Genomic DNA, 20,810 nt, shown 5'->3' with positions numbered 1-20,810 from the left:
TGTGAGCTACGTATGCATATTGCTGGGTCGCTGGGGTTTCTCCTCCTTGCGGTCTATCAGGTAGCAAATAACTTCCTGTTGATCCTTCAAAACCACTAGTCTGTGCTCTAGTTTAGTTTACCTACTTCTAAGTTTGCTAACTATATATCAAGTAAGTTTTTGCTACGGGATATTTAATGCAATTGAATGTATACGTTGTGCTTAACAGTGCCAAGAAGCGTAGGCCCTATTTATTTACCAAAGCATTTGGAAATACAGTTGTGGAGGAGGAAACCATAACTTCAAGGGTTTTTTTGTTCCCTAAAGAATACCAAGTTAACATGTAAACCTATTTTAAATTTTCCTCTACAGAGCTTCTTGGCTGGTTAAGTTGTACATCAGCTGAAGTACTGAATTTACCAAGCTCAAATCTAAATAAAGAGCAAGAGGCAGGATAAAAAAAATAATGGTTGTGTTGCTGTAGTTTGCTAGCCTTGAAATTCGGCAGCGGGGGCGGGGGGAGTGTTTGTGCCTGTGTCTACGGCTGGTTTGGTTCTTTTCCCATAGGTTTTCCCAATGTCAGCTGACTCTATCTTCTGTCTTTAAATTAAAGGCTCTTAAGGGTGACCTAAGTGTCACAGCTCCTTGTGGCCATTTAACACATATTCAACAAAAAAGCTTTTCATTAAGAGTGAATGGGGAAACCTCCCTCTTCTGTCATGTGGGTCACGGCGAACACCACAATTCTTCTAAAGTAGGAAGTTTATTAAATGGGTGTAATTTCACATGGTATTCAGAGTAAGTGGTTGTAGAGAAACTCCGCTTTGAGAACACAGTAATAACTTGACAAATGTGTCATATCTTGCGTTCTGAAGTCCTGCTGCTTTGAATTGCCGTATTCAAGCTGTTCTGACTCCTAGCATATTGATGATTTGAATAAGCTCGGCTTTTGTAGTTAACTCTGTCAAAGCTGATCCAGTGTTGTAATGAGCTGACTGAAAAGTTGCGTTCTTTATTAAATGGCACGGCTGACTTCTGTGAGGTATAAAGTGAAATCATCATCTGGCTCCGTCTAGGAAACCACTTGCTTTGCAGTATCCAGTTGGGAATACTGCTCTCCCAGCCTTGGCCTGACAAAACTGACAGGCTGGGAGGCTTGTGGGGCGGCGGTATATATATACAAAGTCTGCTTTCCAAGATTTATTCTTCTTCATGAGATGAAGCAAAGCCAAGAGAAGAATGTTTCTGAGGAGCAGGCGACTTGCTTTGCACTACTTTCCTATTGCTGATACTTCTCTAACAGTGACAGCTGCAAACAGCCCTTGGGAGACAATGAAATCCTTGTCAGGCGCTCACCGTTGGTCAGATAGGACCGTTTTTAAGACTGCGTATTGACGCTCAAAAATACCCGGCCACCTGCCTTCTCGTAACTGGATACGGCCCAGCTCTGTGTGGAGTAAGTTTGCTCAAAGGGTGTTAGTTATTCCTCCTCAAGAAAAACGTTACACTCCTTACCTCTGTCTCTTTTTTTCAGCCAGGTGACTTCTGTGGGGGTTTGGTTTGGTTCCTAGAAGAAGAGAAGAAAGCCCAAAGGACCCACGTGTACTCTGTCTTCTAATGATTATCTTCCACCACGAGCTACGTCAACAAACCCCCCGCTCTAGTCACACTAACTAGTGCTCCCTTTACTAACTAAACTTTGGGAATAACTTCAGGTTGCAGTTCCTTAGGAGATAACGGTTCCTTGCATGTCTGAAATGGTATTCGAATTGCCAGGGGTTACCTGCAGCAGGCAGTGTTAAAGCAATGAGAATAACAGGATTTTTCTTGGGCTAGGTGCTGTATTGTTTGTACTTACTATACGTCTGTATATCCGAGGTCACTTTCAGGTCCTCTGGAACGTAGAGTTATGGAAAAGACTGTGACTTCTTTCAGGCAGACAGATTTTGTGGCATAGAACCACGCAGGATTGCATGAGAGCAAATGAATGTCTTTCTAGTGGAAAAAAAATTGAGCAAGCTGACAGATGTACGAAGTAAGCCTCCACAGCTTGAAGAGACAAAAGTTATTTCAAATATGCCTTAAGTGGTCGGTCACTATAATCTGTTCTACTTTCTAGCAACTGGAATGACCATCTAGAGATAGTGTGTTTTGTTGTACGGGGGGTTGCAAAAGGCGAATGAGATTTCTGGTGATGAGGAGACTGAAGTGCAGATTTCAGTTCTTCAGCCCAAAATCTGTCTGTGGGCTATTCAGGTTACTTTCTACACGTCTGTACAGTGCCAGACTGTCATAGGGCCCTTGCAATGTAGATCATAAAAATGATTTCTTAAGCGTTTTCAGATAGCTTTGAGATCTTATTTTGAAAAATAAAGAGACCTCTGTATAAAAACGATGGTGTAATTAGGCGATACGTTCAGCTGACCTACTGACCTAATTGTACAGGTTGGTGACGGATTTGAACAAGCCTGCCATCTGGTTATGCACAGCGGAGTCCTGAAACGTGTCGCGTAAGGTCTGGGATGAAGGAAAAAAGGGAAGTCCCTCCAGCAAGCCGGAATTCACGTCTTGCTTTGCTTAGTGTCTTGAAACTCGTGGTAAGGGATGAGTTTTGGAAACAGATGGTAAATAAGTTTACACGTTGCCTGCTGGAGGAACACATTGCTAGGGTGGCAATGCGAGAGAGTTGGGGTGTTTCTCTAAAGACGGCTTCATTACGCGAACGCTAGTGTGGGTGATGGCGTTATCCAAGGGGGGATAATGCTTAACAAATGAAAAGTGCTTGCTCTTGTTTATGGTTCCATATCATAAAGACAGGTGGGAGAGGATTAGCTCCTCTGTCTGTGATAAAGCAAATCTGTTAAGAGGGATTAAAAGGGCTAGATGAAGTGTTTTAATGGACTTACTTACTTATGTGCAGTAATAGATTTTTGTCCTGGAGGAATGTTCAGGACTCACTGATACGTCTGTATTTCTTGTTCTGCTAAAATTACCTCCAAATTCTAAGGAATCCTGATTAATTGTTGGCTTTCTTCCAGCTGGAGCATTTGTGTCAGTCATGGTGGTGCTTCAAAAAACCTGGAATAAAATTTTGTTCTGCTGTCACACAGCTGGATTTGCCAGCCTTACACGGTGCGTGGGTTGCACAGGTCTTGTTCTGATCAGCCTTCGTCAGTGAGCAAGTTGCTTTTAGGGCAGCTCTTGATCATTTGTGCTTCCTCGCTGTGGCTGGTTTTCGCCTTTCCTTCACTGACTGGAGTAGCCAAGGCATGGCTTCTACCCTTGGCAGTAGTTACCTAGCCACATGGGACCTGTGTTAACAAGCTTTATATTTATCAGAAGGATATATTAAAAAAACTTCTAAGCTACTCAGAAAGTTTCCTTCAGCATGTTCTGCTTCCACGTTAGAGCACAGACTTGGGCTGCCACCGGTACACGGGACTGATGCCCCGCTGTCCTGTGGGGGATAAGGATGCTCTGTGAGCTGGGCAGCAAGCACAGCCCACGGATCAGCTTTCTGGTGCCGTCTCAGCATTTAAAAATCCCAGCACAGACTTATTCAGGCTCTTTGTGCACCCTTGCGCTGTGAATACTGGCTTGCTGCACGTTGAGAGCACTTGCAGTGTGTGTCCCCACCACCAACCGCAGGGCAAAAGCCCAGGCCCTCGCCAAACATTTGCAGGAGGCATAGATCCCTGCAAGCACTGCAATGACTGCTAAACTTTTCAGTTGCGTTTTCTGTGCCTGCGTATGTGTGTGTGTGCTTCGAAATGAGCTTTGTTTTTTATGTACACAGGTAGCAGTATGTAGGTACTGATTTGCTCTCACTTCAACTCGATGGGGAATACCTTGCCATGTCTATATACGTGTATTCTGTTAGATACTGTCCTTCTTGGCTGGAGTGTTAAATCCAAACTCAGTGTCTGTTAAAGGCTAAAAGAGGAATATGGACATACTGGCCACCATATCAGAAGGCAACACAGGTGGAGCGAAGCATTATTCCCGGAGTGATATTCACTGCTCAGTTCATATTTGTGATAGAGAGATGCAGTGCTGCTGGTTTTCCCAGTATAATGCTTGCAGCTGCCACTCCCGCTTCTCCTGGTGAAGGTGTCCGGAGATGAGATACTTCATAATTTACTTATTAATAAATACAAATACAGGACAGATTCCCTGCAGACCACACGTGGTCTTATTTCTTAGGTTTAAGCATCTAGGGGTGAAACCCTAGTCTTACTGAATAACTTTTGATTTTAGCTTCAAAAAAGGACCGGGAATTCACCTGGATCTTTCAATATTCCTGACATGTGCACGTGACAATATTGAAAAGGAAGAGAAATAGTGTGCTTCCAGGGAAATGACATTCTTGTGCCTATTACAAAATCAGCTGTCTTCAGCTTGAAAATGTAATTGTGAATTGCTCTTTTTTGAAGAAAAGAGACAGACATTTGTTTTCGTTCCTAGAGAAAGGTGTGCCTGATAGCCATGCCTCTCGTGCATTGTAAGCACGCCCTGTTTTGTAAACCTTGGTATACATGTACAGTGCTACCAATCTGAAAACAAATATCCCACAGAACAGACTGTCAAAAGGCACGAACGTTTGAGAGAGGCTCTCCCCAACGGGCTGCGCCTCACTGTGTGTGTGCAGTAAGGGGCAGAAAGGGACGCGCGTCCTGCCTGACCCTTCGGGGTCGCTACCGTACGACGACTGGTTTTATACCGCAGAATATTTCTTCTGAATGAAGTTGATGGATTTACACCGGGGATTGAGTTGGCCAGGCGACTTAGGCTGGGGCCTAATGCTGCTGCAAGCCCTTCTGAACGGACTCCATACCGGTGGTAGGGTTTTTTTCTTGTTTTCTTTTTTGTTTTTATGAATTGGGTTGGTTAATATAGCGCACTGTCTTACGAATGTCATAAGTGTTAGGACGTTCTTAGCTTAGATAAAGTAACTGTGAGAAGTAGCTGGAATACCTTAAACGTGCTGAAATTACATAGCTGATTAACTACTTGATGGATACTTTAAATGAAATCACCTGTCTTCTGGCGCATCCTTCAACTTCCAAACCATCTGGCAATTCTTCCAGTGCCGTGAGGATTCCTCTTCCACACTTTAAGCAGGAGTAAAAGTTGAAGCTACTTGGCCTGGTAGAGGTCCTCTCCAAAGCATCATTTCTTGCGTGGCGTTCGATTTGATGCTTTTGGATCTGTGCGCTTTATGAGTAGGACACTTCAAAATGGAAGTGAATAAACTAGTTGCCTGGAAGGAAGGGGGAAGTGCTGGGGCTTTTCTCTAACCTAGGTATTGGGAGATTGCACGGTACCTTCTGTTTAATATCGAGGTCTCCCAGCTGCCCCTGCGCAAAATCCATTTTCAGCAACACCTATTTCTTATCAAAATCAAGCCTTGTTTGTCCGACCCCTTCTTTTTAGAGAATAATTGTACACTTGTTCGTTTTTCTACATAGCATGCAAAGTTCTTCCGGATGACACTTTCTATGACTATGTGAGCCATCTGTGCTACTACCGAGCCACTTGCTGATTTAATACATTTCTGTGTGTTCTGTATCTCTTCTGAATCACGGTGAGGAGGAGCCTGGTTAGTCAGGGTGGGAAGTACAGTATAATTGGATCTCACAATTTTGTTTTGGTCCAAAGTTCAGATATAGGTATGAGCGTTGCCAAAGTTTGGCGGTACCTGGTGCCTGGTCTTGAGTTTACTGATCTGCAAGAGTATGTGAGGAAATACTGTTATGGTTGAAAATGCATCAATTCTCCTGCATTAAATAGTTACAGGCTCTCTCTGGGAGCAAGCGGTAGACATATAAGAAGTCTCCATAGAGGTTTTTGTATGGGCTTTCAAATCTTGAGCTTTGGAGCCTGCATGCTTGTTTCCCCCCTGTCCATCTCTTGCCCTGTACCGGAGCAGGAGCACTTGCAGAGTCATCCATCACCGCTGCCAGGTGCAGATAACATCCCCTGCGAAGGGTAGTCTGATTTGCTATTCCTGCTGACAGCTCCAACACGCTGAGTTTGGGATAACTTTATCTGTTCAGGTGGCAAAAATTGCAATACCTCCATAACAAGTAGCTCAAAGCATTTTGCACTTGGACTTAAATTCTTTTAAATCGACTATGCCTGATAAAACAGCTCTGAGGAAAATCTTTCCGTTTTGCTGCTGGGGAACCTGAGGCCGAGGGCTGCGTGGCGGCACGCGGGGAGGCACTGGCGCAACCAGAAGCCTTTGACCGGCAGTGTGGTGTTTTACTCACTAAGTCATTCTTCTGTATGGAGAGATAAAGGGATGGGAAAACCTCTTCATGCCTGACGCTGTGGCACTTTCTGGAGAATATTTATAAGTTGTATGTTGTAACACGCCATAGATTGTGTGTGCATGCGGACATTTGACTGTGATGGTTTAGAAGCAATGTTAATACTCTTATGGGGAAAAATATAAAATCCTAACACTGGGACCGGTTTAAAATGTTCTTGATACAGCACACCGTACAGTATGATCCATCTGTAATGAACAGTGCCACATTTATTAGGTTTTAGGTTGGTTGTTTTTACTAATATTTGAAAATGGCAGTGATCCCCATCCCCGGGCGTCAGCGTTTGGGTATGTGGGAAACTAGGTAGGAGCCTAAATAATACATGTTACTTGCAGGGCTAGAAACTGGAGCCATATCCTATGGCCTTCTAATTAAAACTCTTTATTTCCACAGATTTATTCTGTGGGCCTTACTAAATAGATCAGCCTAGGGTTTCTAATGGCGACTGCTGGAGGAGGAATGCGGCCTTTGTTCCCCGGGCGCTGGGAGCAGATTACCCGGCTGCCAATTTCCTCTCGCCTTTCAGGGCTGCAATTTGAGCCCTATTTGCTCCTGGCTCTTGCACAATGGAAAACAATGGGTGGCTTCTTTCAGGTTTCACTTCAGAGCTCTTAGAAACTGGGGAAGTGGCAAAAGCCCTACTTTACAGGTAATTAACAATAGATAATGTTTGCTCTGCGATTTTTTTCCTTTTTTTTTTAAAAAAAAAAAAAAAAAAAAAAAAAAGAGCTGATAAAGGTAGCAGTACACACCGAGCTGCCAATATAGATGCTGCACAAGTAGTCCTGTGGATGCAGTCCCAGACATAACCCTTGCAAGGTGATGGTACTGGGTCAAACGTACCTCCAAGCGAATAAACGGAAAAGCAGAGCAGAAGAGCTGGTGGGCTGCTGAAGCCTAAGCAGCAAAGTCTGGCCAAGCTCCCGGTTTCAGTCAGCCCAGTATGTGAGTGTTTGCTGTTGTGAACCTGCTCTTTGATTTAGGGCCCCTTTTTATTGTATCCTCTATCTCCTTTATTAGGTGCACGCTTCTCATACCTTGTTGACGTTTATGTAAGATAGTTAAATGTTTTCTCGTGTAGATTCAATTCTAGGAAACCACCTGTCCTCTAAAGTTTATCTTAAATACAGAAGCTTGTTTTACCACATAAAGATATGTGTCTGTTGTTTAACCTTATCATCTGGTTGATGGAGAGCTGAGGATACCTAGGAAGACGATGCAAAAAAAGATGCTCTTGCATTGTTATTAGTATTTATCTAACGATGGGTTGGGGCAGACAGAAAATGTCTAAATTGGGATGCTCAGGCTCCTTACAGGTAGCAGGGAAGAGTTAAACATCAGAATAAGCGTCACCTGCCCTCAGAAGTGAATTTCGAGTCTGCACATTGTAGGCTGTGAAGGAGCATGCTGGCAAGTTTTGAAAAAAGAAATGGGAAAAATAAAAATGGACCTTTGAGTATGTTGATTGCAAAAATTTCTCTTTGGGCATGTAGAGCTAACTATTTATTGGGCCTTGCTGTAGATGTGGAAACTTCCCGAGGACGCAGGAGATTCGTGCGCACACATAATGTAGTTGCTCAGTATGTAAATGCCCGCTTGCATTCTGTATCTGCCAGCCTTAGGTGTGCAAAAACTGGAGGAGAGATGGAAAACCTCGCTCTGGTAAAACCTGCTCCAGTAGATCGTGGCTAATACAAGGAGCACTACTCAAATTTTCGCTCTGGATGAAACTGTTAGCAAACCGTACTTGCGCTTGGCATCTCTCCTACATTTGCCCTCCCAAGGCAGCTTCTGGTTTTGTTTGTCTCGCTCTCAACGAGGGCCCAGTATGGTGGTGGGACTGCTGGCCTGAGAAGTTGCTGCCTCTCTTGGTAATGCTGATGCAACCGTGTATAAAACACAGGGTACCCAGGCGAAAGGAGGGGAAGGGACTTCTTGTGCTTGACGCTGGTGAAATGTCATCCGGTGCCGTACCTGGAGGCAGCACAAGCTCTTTAGGGCTGCCTCTCTGTGTTAAATGTGCTCTCAGGCTCTGAGGCAGTCATCTGCTCTCCTTCCTTACTTCCCTGCCTGAAGACACAGCTTTGTAGGTGGTTACTGAGACTGCAGGCATGGATACAGGGCTATGAGCCAAAAAAAGGGACGTATCTAGCAGCACCAGAGGAAATTCTGTCCGTGCGCTCCATCCACATGCATTTGAACAAGTAAGCAAAGTATTAAAAAAGAAATGAAAACAAGAAGGAATTCTGCACTTTATGCCTGCGTTTCTGAGTTTCCCATGAGGCTTGTAGAATTTCATTAGCTTTAACTGTGAACATGACTTTTGCTTCTTGTTCTCACCATCTGCAAGACTTGGAAAAACTGTCTGACTCAATAACCTACTTCTGTTTCTCCTCCTTCCTGTCGTGGCTGCCCCTCTTACTTCTGCAGCTTAAGTGATATCTTTTAGACTGTAAAGCTTGCCATAGAAACTATCCCAGAAGGAGAAAAGGATGGTAGAGTTGCAACACTTTGGATTTACGTCTTCTCCAGAGCGGGAGCAGATGAATGGATGGCCATGCCCTCTGCTGCTGATCTTCACTGGGAGCTCTGAAAAAGAGGAGGGAGAGATTCTGAGCAGAGGCTTAGAGCCAAGCTGTAACATTGCCTCACTGGTAGCTTTGTTATGGGATTGTGATTATTTCCCCCTTTCTCCAGTTCCTTGCAGATAATTTAGGAAGATGCAAGAGATATACAGAAAAAATTTTCCTTTCTTTGGAAAACCACAATACATTTTAGCAGAGGCTCAATAATTTTGGCTTTTGCTGCTACTGCTCCTAAATCTTGTACCCTTGTGTTAGGGAAACGTGAGCTGCTGTAGCAGTAAATGTATTTACATGTAACTTACATTTACGAGGTATTGTATTTGTAAATGCAAGCTCCTTTGGACCACAACAGTCCACTTAAAATCCAGCCCCCCGTTCCCTGTTTCATTCTCTAGCAGCGTAAGCACCTCCTGTCTGCCCTGCCTGCTCTTAGTTTTCAGGTTTATTAGATTCTGTTCTCCAGCAGGGATGCAGAACTAGCCCTCGGTGACCAGCGTGCAGCTGCAGAGATCAGGCTGCCGTGCCTCTGTGGTCCCCGCGCTGTTAGAGTCCTTCCCAGGTGTGTGCCCATCACCTTTCCCACCTGCGACTCCGCAACAGAGCTGCCACTTGCCCTCGGCAAGCCGCGCGCCTCCCTCAGGTGCCCAAACGTGCCCTGGATGTTGCAGGTCTCTTTCTTTAAAAGCTAATTAAGCACCCATTGCTGAACCTTGTAGAAATCCTGATATATCTGATCTCTCCCTCTGAGAGCTGGGAGATTCTCCCATACAGTTCAAACCTAAAAGTCACGAATGCGAACTTTTAGCACAGCCCAGTAAATGTGGCAAAGATTGCCTCACCAGTACAGGTAAGGGAAATACCGGCCAAAGCAGGAGGGTGCCCATCTCCTGCTTATTTTCTTCCTCTTTCAAACTGAATTTATACCAAAGAATCCAGCAGTTCCTAATTTACACTCCGTTGTCGCGGAAGGGTGCGTATGTGCAGGTTACATGAACCAGCCTGTGTTTGTACACCTGAGAGAACAAAAATGCACTTTGCAGGTTCAACAGCTCACGTAGAACAGGGAAACAAGCACATTGGATTTAGTTGCAAATTCAGCTTCAGATCCTGTGGGATGAGAGCCTGGAGTGAAGCTCACGAGTCCATATAAGTGCTACCTACAGTTTGGCCTTGTTTTCTGGACGATGCAATCTTGAAATTTCTGAAAATCAAGTTAACTAACTCGGTTCCTACATATGGATTTCAGAAACTACCTACAGGCTACTGGCTTTAAAAATATTGACCTTGTAAGTCCATTTTGCCTTTAATTGATAACTTGAAATGGTCAAGATAAAGCCAAGCATTGCCTCTGATGTTTAAGGGCCACACCAGTGAGAGAAGGGCTGGGAATGGAACGATTGCAGGGGTGTGAAGGAAGAGGAGCACTTAGATGCTTTTTTTTTTTGGTCTATCTACACGCTTTGCACTTGAGGTTTTGTACACCTTAATACTCTTAAAAGTCTCTGTTGAAGTTTCACTGGAGCTAATTACACCAGTGGAAAGAAAAGTGATTTCATGTTGTATGTGTGTTCAAGAAAGACTATTTCTTTGCATCAAGAGAACATAATTATAACCCCTTTTTTTTTTTTTTTTTGACTCTTGTCCACCTGGAACTCACCACCATAGGCATTCCCTGCGTTTTTACTTCTGTTACGGGGGTAAGGGACATTTTTTTACATTATAAATACACTCGTTTTCTTTCAAACAACTCTCCTACCTTTTCCTGGCAAGGGACGATACTGCTGATCAGTACTTCTCAGCACAGTAGTTGACTTAGAATTGCTGAGATAAAATATATGTTTTCCCCTTATTTAATAATTATTTGCCACTTCACTGCCACTGTCGCTTCTTACTTAGCACACACAGGTAAGAGTACAGGAGTCAGGCTGGTGCCTCTCAACTGGGCCAGCTCTTATGTTCTTGCCACCCAGCTTAATAAGGGTATCGTAGAGCAAGAGGAGAGCCTAAGCTTATGTTTTAGTCAAAAGAAAAGTCAAACCAACGCAGCTGAGCCAGGCTCGAGGGGTTCTCTCTGCGCAGCACCTCCGGTCACAAGCATTGCCACTGCCAGGGACTGTCTCTGCCGAATGAAGCTCTGGTCTGACCTGGAGGGTGCTGTGGCCAGATAGTCTGTTTTGGTAATGGGGTTGATGTTGCTAGGCTGGATCCATGACTCTTTCAGCATTGAATTTATCTATAAATAAGCCACTGGTATAAACTGCATGGCAGCCTTGCAAAGATGGCCAAAATAAAAACCTTGACGGGAGGGAGCTAATTTCTGTTAGCCAGATTCCCCACCGAGCTATGGCCACCTGAAAGCCTTGCTGTGTAGGCTGGGATTCAGCTCCAGCTCTGCTGCTGCGCTCAGCTTTCTGACAGCTGATGGACAGGCTTCCCCGGCAATCAGAAGGAGGAGAAAGGCAGGACTGGAGGGTGATTCAGCCCAGCCTAAGGTCAGTGGGGTGAAGCTCTCAGTGGCAGTATCTTGCTTAGATGGCCGTTGAGGAATCATAGTTGAACAGATAAAACTAGATGCCTAACATTTAAGTGGCTGAATTTAAGTGAGGTGAATCCTACCTGCAGTCACTTAAACTCAGTGAAGTCCGTTTTTTCTTACATATTTTTTTTCACCTCTTCCTCTGGCTTGCTTTCTGCCTTTCACTGAGACATGTTGGCAAAGGGTCTTTCTGTCTCTTCTGGAGTGTTTATGTAAAAATACAATTAATGTTAAAAATATCTCCTGTGACATGAACTATATGATAGATAACCCTTCCCCTCCCCCCCCGCTTTTGCATTCTGTGGGCACAGAGATAATGTGTGGGGATATTTGCATATGCACTCAGTGTAAACGGAAGTTTTTCCTCTTTTACATGTAAAATCTCCCCAGCGCATTTGGGCAGACTGTTCTGTTTGTCAGCCTTGCTTGTACGTGATGTTCTGCTGCAGAAAATGATGCCTCTATCATGTTTTTCAGAGGACGTAAATTTGCCAAAACAAATGATGGGCAGAGGAATGCCTGACAACTTTGTTTTGATTTTCCGTACTTTACAGTATCCTCGTGCAATGCCTCCCAGATAAGTAGGTGGTATGCCAAAAAAAGAGAATAGTTAAAACTTCTAATGATCTCATCCGATCTCTCTGTTTTAAACAAGGCGCTTTTTGATGGGTTACGAGACATGACATCAGAGTTTTCGGTTTCATGCCTGCGGCATGCTGGAGGGAGCCCGCAGCTACGGTGGTAAGCATCCCACAGAGGCCAACCCAGTCACGGCGTAGTAAGGGCCAAAGACAGAAGAAGCGTGAGCGACGACAGCAACAAAAGAATGGATGAGTTGGACAAGGCTGTGCAATGATAGACCGGAGTCAGGAGGGCAAATGTTTTTTAAAATTCCTCAAGTCAGCTTGAGCCTTGGCTGAGATGCAAGTGCGAAGGGAGGTCAGCAGACCCTCAGACCTCAAGTCTTCCTTCCGTAGCGACAACTCCCACTGCTCAGTCTGACAAAAAGCAGTGGTGGAACCTGTTTCATCGTCGTCTTTTCTTGGAAAAAACCCTGCTGTCCTGATAAACATCACAATCTTATACTTCATGTAGGTAGGAAGCAGTGTGAATGAAAAGACTAAGCCAGGAAGATTTGTCTTCAAATCTCAACCTTGTTCAGGGACAACAAGGAAAATATCCCATCTTCCTGCCTCTGTTTCCACACAGTACAGGTAATTGTGACCATAATGGGTATTTTATGAGATGCTACTGCTCTGTGTTGGTACTGTACTTCAACAACACACTGCAAAATTACTACATGTGTATCTGAGTTGTACAACATATTTTTTATTCTGCTTTCTGGAGGCATTAGTAAGAAGGGTGCACGCAAAGGGAACCATTAGGTGCAAAAATTATGGTCTCAAAGGTGACCATTTTAAAGGCTTATATATCCTCATTTAAGTTTTCGGAAGACACTTGAGATATTATCTCCTATTATTTAGAGATATCACTCTTCCTGGCATTTTTGGATAAGTGGTAACACTGGGTTTTACTTCCCCATCCTTCCCTGCTTTTGCACGCCATCTCACCATACCGTCCTCCACAGAGCAAGGCTGAGGATTTTGTGCAACATAGTCTATACGTCCTTCTTCAGCAATCGCCTTACTTTCAAAGCAGTCTCTCCCCAACAGGACTGCCACAGGGCATGGAAGGGGCTGGAAGCTGAAGGCTGTGAGGCTCAAACATAACTGAGGTTAAGCACTTCCCCAGGCAAAGGCCACAGGAGCCAGATCTCACCAGGATACGGTTATAAAGGGAGGATTTTGGGTGGAGGTGGCTCTGTTTCTTTTGCCCTCCTGCGCTGGAAGCACAGGGGATGGTCTGTAAGGCCAGGTCAGAGGTAGGGGAGCGCCACTACCACAGCTCTTGAGCCTTGGCTTCAACAGCTGGAGAGGAGGTATTAGGCAAAGCCCCCTTTTTGCAGCTGACCTCTACAGGACAGGTTAAGACCATGAGGACTCCCTGGCAATTAAAATCAGGCCAGGGTGGCACTGCTGGAGCCATGGGACCGTGGCAATTCCCCCATGCCAGTGGAGTGATCTCTGATTGCTCTCTTTGTCCTGTCCTTGAGCGTGATGACAGCAGCTCTTCCTCAAGGATAAACAGTCTTAGGATTTGTTTTCTGTCAGAGTCCAGATCCCCAGGTCTGCAATCTTCTTGGAAGGACCAGCAAGCAGGGCTGGTTCCAGTATTGGCAGCACGTTGTCGACCAGCTGGCTTGGCAGTGTTTGCTCTCTTTGGGACAGCCACATGGATTCCCTGCTCAGGCCAGTGGGGCCATCGCACTGCAGCCAGTCCCACCGCTGCCTCGCAGGACTGCTCTGCAAACCCACTAATAATGCCTGAGTACATGGCATGATGCCATCCCTTCCCCAGCTGCTCACCTAGCTTGCTGGCTGCAGTCACCAGCCTGAATCTTTCTTCTTCTTGTCTGCCTTGGTCTTTCCTTAATGTCCCTGTGGCATTATCCTTGCCCCTGGTTCCCCTCCCTCCCGGCTAGATGGATGTGGTTCTGGTCCTGTCTCCTCCTCATCCTATCCTTTGTGGTAGAGGTATTCAGGCTCCCTGGCCCTGCCTATGCCTACCTGCTCTGGTAGCCCTGGGTAATGAAGAGCTGTGACCCTCAGCCAGACTCCCGAGGGCATTTCTTGTCTGAAGAGTCTCAACTTCAAGTTTCTAGAGGAGAAATAGTTTCTGCTGTTTGTCTCCAGTGGCTTCAGCTCAGTCCAGGCATACAGAGGAGATGCTGCCTGGCAAAGGCAAACAGGTGAAAGCACTTAGTCATCTGCAATCATTTCTTTAACAAAAGGACTTGATATTGTCAGGTGGTGCATAGCCTAAGGGGTATATTCTTATCTAGACCTAGGCAGGAAACCCTATGATTTACAACTGGATGTAAGAAATAGCGATCGCATGTCTAATCTGCACAGTAGATTACTGGAATATATTTCCCTCAGGGTACAAACCTAAAGGATCCCAAATCAGCAAGACAGAGCAGTGCATGTGTGGGTTGTTGGCTAAGCGAGTTAGGATACTGAGAACATGGTGGACTAATGCTCCAGAATCTGTAAGTTCAGGGTAAAATGAAAAAATTCTGCCCTGAAAGCTCTGAGCAACCAGAGGCTGTTGTGGCAGGCTCGTTTCTGCCCCTCAGGAGCAGCTGTGTTGCTCCACATAATTAGCAAGTGCAAATTTGCCACAGCTGAGGGGACACCCAGGGCAAGAGCCTTTGCTTATATGGAGGGGTACGAAGCAGTCTTGTTCTTCTTAGCACAGCTCATAGCCTGTCTTGATCTTCTTCAGGCTTGCCACTGAGATCTGCAACCTTAAACCTTGTTACAGGAGAGGTGTGCTATGTCCCTGCGTGTCTTCTGGAGACGGCTGCCTTTTTCTTTTTTGCTGGAGCTGCGCTGGAGCATGTGGCGTGTGTTTGGTGAGTCTCTGCTAGGGTATTGGATGCTGTAGCGTGCGCTTTGGAAAGTGTGTTGGTAATAAAACTGGCCTGTGATCTGTGATTAAGCTACAGTGGTTTGGTATGTGAATTACAGTATCTGCTTTCTGCGAAATGCTTGTGTTGAGTCTGCCAGAGAGACCAAATGGAGGTACTTAGCAACCAAAGGTACGCTTTTTGTTGGGTGCCTAACTAGAGATGAGCCTTGTCCAGGATGGGGGCTTTGAGTGGCTTTTGTGATACAAATGGTGCATGTTTAAAACCTTGCAAGCCCTGTATGCGGCTGGGAATGGGAAGCTGTTTGTTTGAGGGTATTAAGTGCCTGGTAGCATGCCTTGCCCACATCGAGGTGGCCCCAGGAGCAGGGTAGCTTGGAAATGCCACTTGCAATTAAAACCTGTGTTTTCAAGTGCAACTCTGCTGTTTGTTCATGCTGAGAAGGGTTTCCTATCTTTCAGAGTCTTTTGGTCACTGGGATACACTTAATAGGATGAGGTTTTTTGTCTTTTTTTTTTTTTCTTTCCCCCTTGAACCACAAAGCTGCCAAGCTATCCAAGAAAAAGTCTTGTAATTAATGCTAAGTGAAGTGGAAACTAGGGTGGTTGCTTAGTGTGGGGCTGGTGGGGGACGCTTTGGCCTCAAAAAATGCTGGTGTAGCTCCGAAATAACTGTGGGTCTCTAGGTTTTTAGTCATGGTACATGCGAGTAGAAACTGCCCCCGCTGCAGTGAAGATGTTTGTCTCCATTCTGACTGGAATATGAATACTGTGCTGCTGGGCCGTGGAAGTATGCCTTTGGGTGGATTTTTCTTTTTGAGCACTCCAGGAAAGGCTAGATTTGCTTGTCTTTAAAAGCTCTGTGTAAGTGCCTGTTGTAGGTTGTGACCTAGGAGTTTGGGGCTGTGATCTTCCTGATGATAACCTCATTATCTAGCCGTGACTTGTCTGTAAACGGGCTGCTCTGGGGACACATTTTCTTAGAAATCTCCTTCTCCTTGCACAGAACTTTGTTGTTCCTATAAGTGGTTTTGCTTTCTTAAGTGTTGAAAGTGGCTGTTAAAGCAGCAGCAATCTTAACCTGAAGCTCACCTGCTTTAAATTTGGTGGTTGTTTTTTTTCCCCCCACCTGCAGGTTGTTTTCCCACTAGGTTTGCAGAGCGAGTGGAATGCCGTTTCCATGTACGCTGTATAGGTTATACACCTCACTCTGAGCAACAGGACAGGGCTTTTTGCTCAACTCTTGAGGAAATGGGGAACGTGGTGGGAAAGTCCTTTGCCTGTGCTTTTCCAACACCTTCTGGATGTCTGAAAATCCTTAGAGAAAAATGTCTGTGACTGATTAGAAACCCTTAGTTGGGTAAAAACGGAGAATAGATCAGTACTGAGTGGCAAAATAAATGTGAGGGGCAGGAGGAGTGATACTGGGTTTTTTTACCCACTTTATAGGGGGCCATTTTAACTCCATGGTTTTCCTTTGTTGGCTTTGTGTCTCCAAATTCTGTTCCACATTTCGGTATCTGTTTGATATCTAGGCTTTTGTTGAGACTGTAGCAGAAACGCTGGATCTTTGCGTGGTGCCTTAGCTTTGCACGGCTGTAGAGGATGAATACTGCAGCTGTTGCAGTCCTGGGTTCGACCATTTGGTCGAAGTGCTGCTGGTAGTGTTTTTTTTCTGTCCTGTAGCAAGTAGGCTATGGCAGAGGACCTGCTGTGTCATGTTTCTCGGTTTTAACTCTTGCTTTGTGGGCTTTTTGGTGTTGCGATTTTTTTACTTTTTTTAAACAAGGCCTCTCAAATGTCAAGCTGTGTCAGACTTATTCAGAGTTCTTGAGTTTTTCTTCCTTTTAGAAGGTGCCCTTACAGCAAATCAGCATAAGTAATATTTTTCTTAAACGATGTCTTCATGGATCTCTCTAAAATGTATGTTGGTGTTTCCCAGCTGCCTTGGTTTCTCATGTAGATGAGCCCTGCCAAACGGTTTCCTAATGCACCCTGTTAGGACAAAGGCTCAGTTGTTGTTTTCTGTTGATAAACTGGACATTTAACTGCTTCGTTTCCCCCCTGCTACATCAGGATTAGTCGGTGGCTATTTGCTCAGGCCCCAATCCTTGGGCTTGCTGGGACAATTGCTCAAAAGGTTCAGATTTAGAAACCAATGAATGTCAAACTGAGCCTCTGAACTAAACTTTCTTTGAGATGAGCCAGAGTGACCTGCAGCGAGCTGTAAAGAAGAGTGCAATGACCCCCCCCTTCCCTTCCCGAAAGGAAAAATATTTCCCAGAGCACTGGGAACCCTTCTGACTTCCTCTCCTGTGAATTCTGGATTAGTGTGATTTGCATGCTTAAAGTTAATTCACTAGTGAACGGAGGAGGTGTCTGGGAGCTTGAATAGATTCAGCTCCTCGCCGCCGAGTGCCAAGGGCCTCCGGTGCGAACCACGTAGCGAGGGAAAGTGAGGACATGTAGGACAACTGCAGGGGTGAAGGGAGGGAGGAGGGATTGTACCATTTGTACTGAAGTGTTTGCAATTCTGCCCTCCCACAGGCCATGGCAACTGGACTGAATGTAATCTGGCCCTTTTATTTTCTTGCTTTCATTCAAATGAGGCCATATAACAAGTGGAGAGCGAGAGGAAGGGGGGAAATGCATGAAGTATACATAATAAAGGTGATACCGCTGAAAATGCTGTTTGCCATTTAAAAACGTGACCAAATTCAGTGTATTGGGTGGGTTGGGAATTTGAGTGTGCTCAGTCCCTGGGAGGTTTCTTCTGAAGCCATCTTTAAAAACAAAACAAACAAAAAAGCCCAGTCTGGCTATCCACAGGCCTTGCTCCCTGATAAGAGCCATCTATCATGACCAAATTAAAATGCGGGCTCCGTCTCGCAGCTAGCACTTGATAAGACGTGTCCGCCCATTGGGAAAGTTCCCTTTTCCAATCTCTTGGTGCCTGGGAAAGCTGCTTTTAAATTGGGGGGGGGGGGGGGGAGTTTGAATCATTGCACGGAGTCACTGGCCCTGCTGAGGGGGCTTTCTCTCTCTTCTGAAGAACAGACCACGCACAAAGCCAGATGGTTCCCGTCTGCTGGCTTTATTCAATGCACTTCCTCCCACAGACGGGAGCCCTTTTGCCCTCCTTCCACCCCCCTCTTTCAAGCATCCACCACTGGGCCTTTCTGTTCTGCGGCTGGAAATAATCTTTTATTGCCCAGTTGTTCGGAAGTGACCTTTTGCCCTTGATTAGATAGCACCAGGCTCTATCACCGGATTGCTTTTGAGCTGGCAGTTGCTTTTTTGTGTTCGCTGATCCGGTGTCAGGGAGAACAATGCAAGGCTTTGCAAAATTTTAGTCCGGCTAAGGCCTCACGTGGGATGGCTGGGGGTAGGGAGGAACGGCGCTGTATAAAGCAGCCTCACGGACCATGATTAATTATATGAAAATATTTCCTTTAAGAAACTGCAAAACTAATTGTATTTTCGTTTGGTTTTTATATTCATCTTGCGCACTGATGCAAACTGCTGCCTGCTCCTTTCCAAGCCCGTTAGCTACTCATCAACAGTGAGGAGGAAGACTACTCCTTGTTTCTCTTCTGCAGGGTTTTCATGCCTGGTTGTGCAGGCAGGTGAGCTAAAACCTGCCCCAAACCAGGAGGTCCAGCTGGTGTCGAGCTTTGAATCGCTGTGTTTCACTGACAGGGTGGCCAGAAGAGTTAATTCTGGGGAGACGCTCTCAGGCCCTGGAAGAAATGGCTGATGCCTCTCTCTCCTAAAAAGCAGCTTTGATAGCTTTAGAAAGAGGAGGTTTTCCAGTTACCTGTAGGCAGAAAAGAGGCGGTGCTTAAGGAAGATTAAGGAAATTCTGTAAAATGTAGTAAGAAGAATAATAGGGGTTTCTAGAGAAATTTTAAACCCCCAAACCTAGAACTGATTGTGCATTATACCTCACTTGGCATATCGATGATATACTCCTATGTTATTTTCTATTAAACATAAAATGTACTGCATCTATTTGGGGGGCTGGGAATCTCTTTCCTAAATAAATGGATAAACTATCCTTGAGCTTTAGCCTAAAACCAAACCAAACAAGCCCCAAACCCACCTTTCCCTTCCAGCTTGATCTGGACTGACATAGAAATAGCAGGAGAGAAGCTGTTATCCTGTAGGTTATTCAGTGATCCAAAAGCTATAATCAAGAAAGTTGGGTTAGGTTTTTTTTTAATTAGGTTTTCAATATGTGTTCAAGATGGCTTAGTCTTCAGCAGTCTGGCAAAATAAAAAAAAAAAGGAAATACATCTGGTTTCCAGTCCTGTAGAGGTTCAAGGAGGAAGATCACTGTTCTGCAAGGTTTTTATTGTTTGGTTTTGTGTTTGGTGTTTTTTGGGTTTGGTTTTTTTAATTGTTTCTTATTTTTATGTTTTTTACCCTGATGGAGCTTTTTAAATTGGGTTCTGTCACTACCCAATTTTGTAGGAATTTTTTACAGAGGATAATTTGTTGGTTATCACGATCCCCTTGTCACGGGTGCGCACTACACTGCTCTCTTAAATAGTAACCTTCAAAAAAAAAAAAATTACCTTTCTTGGGCTCGCTGATTCATCAGCAGCTTTTTAATTCTGTCAAGGTTGCTCCTTCACCTGGGAAACCACATGAGTGTCTGCGGTGTGAACTGGACGCGTTCTGTGTCACGACGGTGGTTTGCGAGCTCTGTTCCCAGCTGTCTGGGCTGCTGGCCCCGGTGAGGAATGGTGCCCAGCCATGGTGCCACCATCACAGGGAGCTGGGGCAGGTGCCTCCGCCTGGGGGCTCCTCCTGGCCCCCATGACTTGCATGCAGTCCAGCTCCTATGAATGAAAAGCACTTAATGGCATTGGTTGTTTTGTTAGATCAAGCATTTGAGATAAAGTTTCTAATCCTGCACCATACCACGTACCTTCTCTCTGCCCTCCTTTTTATTTTTTCTATAAGACAATTGCATACAGAAGTCTGCAGTACAATAACATTATTAAGGCTTTTTGGTTGGCCCTGGTAAGCCAGGAATGATCAGAGTTAGGGTTTCTCATGCACAGTTTGCAGGTAGGCATATGTGGTCATCAGTTACGTCGCACGTAGTCTTATTTTTGTTGAGAGACTCCAGCCGCAGCTGGTGCGCGGAGTGGGGCTGCCCCGAGGCTCTCCCCAGGCTGGGTGCTTGGGAGGGCTGAGCACAGCAGGTAGGTGCAGGAAAAGAAGGGATGCAGCCTGTTTAAAGTAAATGGTTGTTGCCTTGGACGGTTGTATGTGTTTTCTAACCCCGGTCACTTAAATTCCATTTTTTGCAGGCTGTAAATAATTGTGTGTTCTTTATTTCTTTTGGATGCCTTCCCTGGCACCCCAGGGAGCTGGCTTGCAGCTCCGAAGTCCGTAGAGGTAGCTGGAGAGCCTTCCCATCACGTGCCGTCTGCCGCTTCCCAGGCATCTCACCCTGAGCCCCAAATCTGATGGATGTGTTTGACGTCGCTGCCTCCCTTCCCCACCCTTCTGTCCTTTGGGGTAAAAAAGACCCCTCGGAGCTGGCATGTAGAGCGGTGATGATCATCTGTTATGTTAAACGTAATATGGATGTGATGAAGGAACGTGGGGAGGAAGGTGAGGGATCAGCGTGTTTCTGTTAGGCTGCCTACTGGTAGTCATAGGGGCAACTGATTTCTGCCAGAATTTTGCTACTCAAAAGCCAATTAGTTTCATGCTCTAGCTTTTTAATGATATCTGTCTCATAGGGGTTGTTAAGACAAATTAGTGCACATCAAGCAAGTGGGTATTGGGGTGAAGAGCATTGCAGGAAAACTGTTGAAGTAAATAATCATTCTGCCTGTGGAGCAGGGTTTGAATATTGCGTAGTAAGGCTT

At 45.2% G+C, this 20,810-nt stretch overlaps 1 long non-coding RNA gene across 1 annotated transcript in view; it reads left to right on the top strand.

Annotated features, from left to right (window-relative positions):
* Positions 1–14,766: 14,766 nt before the first annotated feature.
* Positions 14,767–20,810, top strand: part of LOC148051583 (uncharacterized) — a 260,189-nt gene continuing 254,145 nt past the window's right edge. Inside the window, exon 1 of the long non-coding RNA XR_015700037.1 lies at positions 14,767–14,907. This is a non-coding gene — a long non-coding RNA (uncharacterized LOC148051583). The remainder of the gene's footprint in view (positions 14,908–20,810) is intronic.

This window comes from Nipponia nippon, unplaced genomic scaffold (assembly GCF_047370975.1).
Source record: "Nipponia nippon isolate SJK-2023a ecotype South Korea unplaced genomic scaffold, ASM4737097v1 scaffold_6, whole genome shotgun sequence".
NCBI classification, from domain to species: Eukaryota; Metazoa; Chordata; class Aves; order Pelecaniformes; family Threskiornithidae; genus Nipponia; species Nipponia nippon.
Note: the sequence above shows the minus strand (reverse complement) of the source record. Positions and strands in the feature narration are given on the sequence as shown.